This window comes from Tupaia chinensis, unplaced genomic scaffold (assembly GCF_000334495.1).
Source record: "Tupaia chinensis unplaced genomic scaffold, TupChi_1.0 Scaffold000211_1, whole genome shotgun sequence".
NCBI lineage: Eukaryota > Metazoa > Chordata > Mammalia > Scandentia > Tupaiidae > Tupaia > Tupaia belangeri.
The window spans coordinates 1,336,293-1,341,834 of NW_006159686.1; the positions used below are offsets into that span (position 1 = coordinate 1,336,293).

The 5,542-nt window shown below is 66.9% G+C and overlaps 1 protein-coding gene across 1 annotated transcript in view; it reads left to right on the forward strand.

Moving 5' to 3' along the window:
• Positions 1-5,530, forward strand: part of STX2 (syntaxin 2) — a 96,262-nt gene extending 90,732 nt beyond the window's left edge. Inside the window, exons 10-11 of the mRNA XM_014587412.2 lie at positions 1,437-1,534; positions 5,479-5,530. The gene's annotated coding sequence lies outside the window, so the exon portion shown is untranslated. The remainder of the gene's footprint in view (positions 1-1,436; positions 1,535-5,478) is intronic.
• Positions 5,531-5,542: the final 12 nt, after the last annotated feature.

The window sequence follows — 5,542 nt, forward strand, 5'->3', positions numbered from 1 at the left end:
GGGAGCTGCCAGCAGGAGTGAGGTGGTGGGGCAGAAAGAAGGCCAGGGTGTCCCCAGCATGGTGAGAGGCGGTGGGGTCTGGTGGGGAAGACTGGGCCCTGCAGAGCCTTGCAGACACCCAGGCTCTGCATCGGATTTGATTCTCCTGCCCGTGGAAACCCCAGGAGGGCTCGTGTGGGGACAGGCGGGGTCCCACCCGTGGGCCGGTAGCACAAGCCAGCCACGGTGTGAACGTCACCCTGGGCTGGCTGTCCTAAGTAGCTGGACCAAGAACACTGGCTCTCGAGAGCCCTGGCACTGCAGGGGAGGCCCCGACGGGGGACGTGGACTCTGAGTGAGCCGTGACCCCTTCACCGGGAGCCCGTGGACGCTGCCCGAGTCGCTGCACGGAGATGAGACCTCCCCATGACCCAGCCGCAGTCGCCTGGTAGCTGCCCCTGTGTTGGAGTGCCACACGGTGCCCGGCAGACTGGCAGGCTGCACCGGCTGCATGGGACTGGAAGCCTCTGTGGCCACCTGTTGTCGGGGCCCTGGTGACAGGGTCCCGTTTGGGGAGGTTAAAGCCTGGTGCTCCCCACACACCATGGTGGGGACAAAGCCGGCCTGCTCTCCGCCACGGCAGCTGTGTGCTTCCCTGCCCCGCAGCAGCCACGGGACTCCACGGAGAAGCTCTGATCAGTCCTCGGGGCTGTGCCCTGAGAACGGGGCTGGCCTGGCTTCTAGTTCGCTGAGGACTCTGTTCGATTGCACGTGGAGCGCTGTTGTGGTTTTCACCCACTTTTAAGGTGGGGTTTCAGACAAGGATGAATATGCCCGCACCGCCTGGGGAACGTTTTTGTATCGGTTAGGGTTCTCAGTTACAGAGACAGGAAGCAATCAGTGTAAGAAAACGAAGTCTCATGGGTCCACGTACCTGGGAAGGGCAAGACGGTCGGCTTCAGGAACAGGCCGATCTGGGTGCTCAGATGAGAGCACCAGGGTCTCTCCTGCCTGCCTTTCGTGGCTGTACCTCCATTCTGCTGCCTCCCTCCTCCCCACCTCCCCAGCTGCTGGCAGAAGGCACCCCAGCACCAGCCTTGGTCCCCACTTCCCAAGTCCAGTGGGTGAAAAGAGAGCCCCTCCCCGGGTTTCAACCAGTCCAAGGTCTTATTTTCCATGGAAAAGGCTGGGCACGGGATGGTATTGCACTGATTGGCCAGGCCCGGGTCACATTCCCAGTCCTGAACCAATCACTGCAGTCGTGGAGGAGGCGGGCGGGGCGAAGAGGGTGGCCGCGCGCTGATTGGCCAGCCCCGTCCCCTGCTGGCGGGGCGTGAAGTGCGTGGAGCGTGCTGCAGAAGGGGCGGAAGCCGCCCCACAGAGGAGGCCCTGGGTGCCGCGGGACGTCCCCACCGGCCGCAGGCTGCTCGTGACGGCCCTTTTCTGCCCTCCTGTAGGTGACGGGGGACTATGCCTGGCCCTGACCGAGCGCGGCCGCTGGCAGCACAAGCAGCAGCCCCGAGCCAAGCTGGAGAACCTGGAACAGGTCCTGAAGGTAGGGAGCCCCACACACCTGCGGGCGGGTCCTTCCAGAGAATAACGCGACCTGGAGGCCGTCCTAACCGTCCAGGCCTCGGCCCTTTCCCCCCCACGTGGCATAAAGCGGAGTAAATGACACATTCGAGTGTTTCCAGTGGGGCACGCGTCCCTGCGTCCCTCCTCCGTCCGTCAGGGTTTGGGCACACATGCACATGCCCAGTGTGATTTTCAAGTCGCCAGGTCTGGGACCCTCCCCACGTGGGCCCAGCGAGGGACATGGGCACACAAGCGTGTGCAGTATGCCCGGGGGGTCCAGACACGCACCGGGACCCTCCCCACGTGGGCCCAGCCACATGACTGCTGAGCGACTGCCTGGACCCCGTCCTGCTGGTTCTCACCGTGTGTGCGTTGTCCTCCCAGGGCGTTACTCCTCGGGGGTCGGACCCGGCACGGTGGAGGGCACTGGGGTGAGCGTGTGCACGGAGCCCGGAGCCGCCTGGGGGCTGGCATGGCCATGGCAGGCCTGTTTGAGGAGCGCGGTTGCCGAAAGGCCGGGGCTGGGGGTGCTGGTCTGGAGAGAGCACTCCCGTAAGAACTCGCCCACGAATCAGGCCGCAGTTTCCTCCTGGAGCAGACAGAGGCCCTCCACCAGGACGAACACTGGCGGGTCTGTCCCCACGCCGAGCTCCTTGTCCTGTGCTGACCAGGTCGGCCTCCGTGTAGGGCCCGGCCCGAGAGCGAGCCTGGACACCTGGCACACAGCTAAGGCAGGGTCCCCGTCAGAAGTGTGGGCTCGTCAGAGGAGCGACCGGGCGATGTTTGTCTTCAGCGCCTCAGACTCAAAGATGGTACTTTCTCTCCTGCCAGAGAGGCCAAGTGTGTGCTCAGGGTCCGCTTCCTGTCGCCCGATGTTCGATGTTCGAGGCATCCTCGGTTGTTAGCACCTTTAAGCTCCCGGCTGAGAACGGCGCCCCGGGCCTCAGGGGGGGGCCAGCCAATGTGTGAGCTGTCACACGGGACTAGAGCCGGCAGAGGTGGCTGTCACGTGGGCATCCTGGTGGGACAGCGAGGAGGGCACTTGGCCTGGCCCGGCGGCCGCCATCAGGGAGCCTGAGCAGAGAGGGCCACGGCAGCGGGGGCGTGGCAGCCTGGGAGCGTGTGCTTCCTGGCACCCGACTCCCGGGCACGCGGGTCAGAGAGGCGCGCCCAGCTCCAGGCGCTGGCTGGGCCCTGCTCCTGTGGCCCTGGTCCCGACAGCAGGAGCCAGCGAGGCGTGAGGGGCGCTGCGCTGGGGGAGCAGCACCTTTTACTGTGGTCAGGGTTAGCCAGGGTCAGACGAGCAGCTGGCGGCTGAAGACCAGACAGGAACCAGGAACGCTCGCGACTTTAAAGGGCTCCTGGGTACCCGCTGTGCCTGAGAGACGGAGACCCTGGCTGGGAGGCGGCTCGCGCCCCTCGTTAGGAGTGAGTGTGACGCCGGCCGGCTCCGTGCGGCTCCGCCTGCTTCGTGACGGCGTCTCCTGCGCCCTCGTCTCCAGGGCGGGCGGCGGTGCCAGCGCACGGAACTGCATCTGGGTCTGCGTGCACAGCGGGTCCCACTGCCGGCGTCCGAGGCAGCTCCTAGCTCCTGTGAAGGGAAGTCGCCTTCGCCTTCCTCGCCTCGCCTCGCCTCGCCGGGTTGATGTGGGCGTCCGGCTGTGGGTATCCCTGCTTCAGAAACAAGCCCTGCGGCGGCCGGCGGCAACAGCGCTGCGCTGCGTAATCCCCCGCGCTGCTTTTCAGACGTGGGGCGCGCCCCGAGAGGGCGCCTGTCAGGAGCAGGCGAGCGACCTCAGGGCTTGCTGGGACTCTGCGAGCGTAGAGAACCGGGCCCTCTGTGCTCCGGACACAGCCGGGGCTCCGCCATCCTGTGGGGCTGCGTCGCCCGTGGAGGAGCGTGGACGGCTTTCTGTGCTGGCGCATGCACCAGGCAGAGGCAGAGCGTGCTCCGGGCCTGGGAACCCCAGGAGGAAGAGTGACTTGGCACGCAGGAGAGGCGGCCACGTGCCCTGTCATGGCTCGCTGGTTGTCCATTTAGAAAGGCGAGGCTGAAGTCGGAGCGGTGTGAGGCCTGACGGAATCAGGGATGCTGCTGGCAGAGCTGGGCCTGTCTGAGATGAAGCTGGCACAGGCCCGTGTCAAACAGCGCTAAGGGGCACAGTGAAACCAGTGGCTTCTGACGGGAGAGCTCGGTAGTCGGCTTTCGGCGCAGCTGATCGAGCCGCGCAGACACATGAGCGTGGGCTCTCCTCGGCCCAGCCTCTGCGGCCCGGTGGGCAGCCTCCCAGGCCGTGGAGCTGGGAGCCGGCTGTGGTTGGGTCTCTGGCCCGGAGGTGTGGAAGCGCAGCAGGCGTGCCTGGGAAGGGACCGCGGCATGACGGCCCTGCGGAGGGTGTCTCCCTCCTGCCTTCCTCGTCCGTGGTGCCTGTGCTTCGCCACGAATAACCGTGAGAAGATGAGGTGGTCTCCACCTCGTGTCCACTTTCTCTGGAGCCCAGTTCGGTGTTTGGCACGCCTGGGCTTGCAGCTGCCAGTGTTGGCGCTGTTTTTGTGCGTCCAGCAGATGCCCCGAGGTGTGAGCCGCTGGCATGAGAGCTGCCAGCAGGGACGCTCGGCCCCCGCCACAGCCGGACAGCGGGCCTGGGGGCACACATCCCCGCCCTGCGCCCACCCTGCGGCGTCCTCACGGGGACCGCGGAGGCGGCCGAGGAACGGGCTGCAGTGTCGTCGGCCTTCTTTGTATTGTTTCTCGGTGAGAAGCCGACAGGCGCATGTCAGAGAGGCCGGGGAGCCCGTGGTGCTTCGGCAGGAAGCACGCTCCTCGTGGAGCTGGGCGAGAGACTGCGTCAGGGGAGCAGAGAGCAGCGTCCACCCTGGCCACAGTCGGCAGGGCTGGGGCACCCCTGGCTGAAGCGGTGGCCAGGCCGGGGCCAAGAGTGTGCCAGGGAGGGCTGCCGGGAGGTGTGGTCCCAGGGGCAGAGGGCGACCCTGGCTCGGTGACGGGCTCCCCACCGTCTCGGCAGGGATGCAGAGCAGCCTTGAGAGTGGCCAGGCCCCGGTGGCCTAGGCGTCAGTGGGGAGTGAGGCTGGGCGGGCAGCGAGCGGTGGCCTCTGGGGAGTTAGTGAGGAGCAAGCAGGTACCGGGCGCTGGCGGGGGCGCTGGGAGACGGACGCCGACTGCCCAGCTGTGGGGCCCACGGTGCTTGACCTGCACGACGCCTGCAGGTAGCTGCTCTTCCCACGGTCCTTTCCGAGCCCCGTCAGAGGGCGGGAGACGGAAGGAGAGCCCTGGGCTTGCAGAGGCTCGGCCCCCGCCCTCTGCTCTCCCCTCTTGGCCCTTCACCCTGCCCCAGGGAGTGGCCCTGGGGACCTCTCAGAGGGAGAGGAGCCCTCGGGGCCCAGCAGTCACCCAGGACCTGGCGTGCAGAGGCCCCACTGAGGCCTGAGCTGTGGTGTGAGCCCCGGGCAGCTGTCCTCCTGGGGCGGCAGGGCAGGGAGGTGCCTCTGCCCCGCCCCATAGGAGTGGGCTCTGAACACCTGCCTCCTGGCATCCCGGGGGCCCGTGATGCACGCGCAGGTAAGGAGCTTGAGCCGGGCCCGGAGCCAGGGCAGGTTGGTGAGCCTTGGCCACGACTTGCCACAGATCTGGGCAGGAGTGGAGAGACAGAGTGGCTGTTCTGAAATGAAAGAGGGGAATCTCAGCCCTGCACGAGGACCTCGCTCCGTGCCAGCGCCTTGCACTGAAGGTGCCGAGAGTGGAGGGAGGAGGGACCTTGCTCTTCCCAGGGTTTCCCCGATGTGCTGCCACTCTCCAGAAAAGCCCAGGGAGTGGAGAGGAGGCGGGTGCCCGCCCTGTACGGCGCCTGCTCCCGGGAGAGGCAGGCGGGCGGCACAGGCTCAGCCACCTCCCTGTCCCCACAGCACATGCGAGAGGCCGCTGAGCGGCGGCAGCAGCTGGGGGTTGAGCATGCGCAGGCCCTCGGTG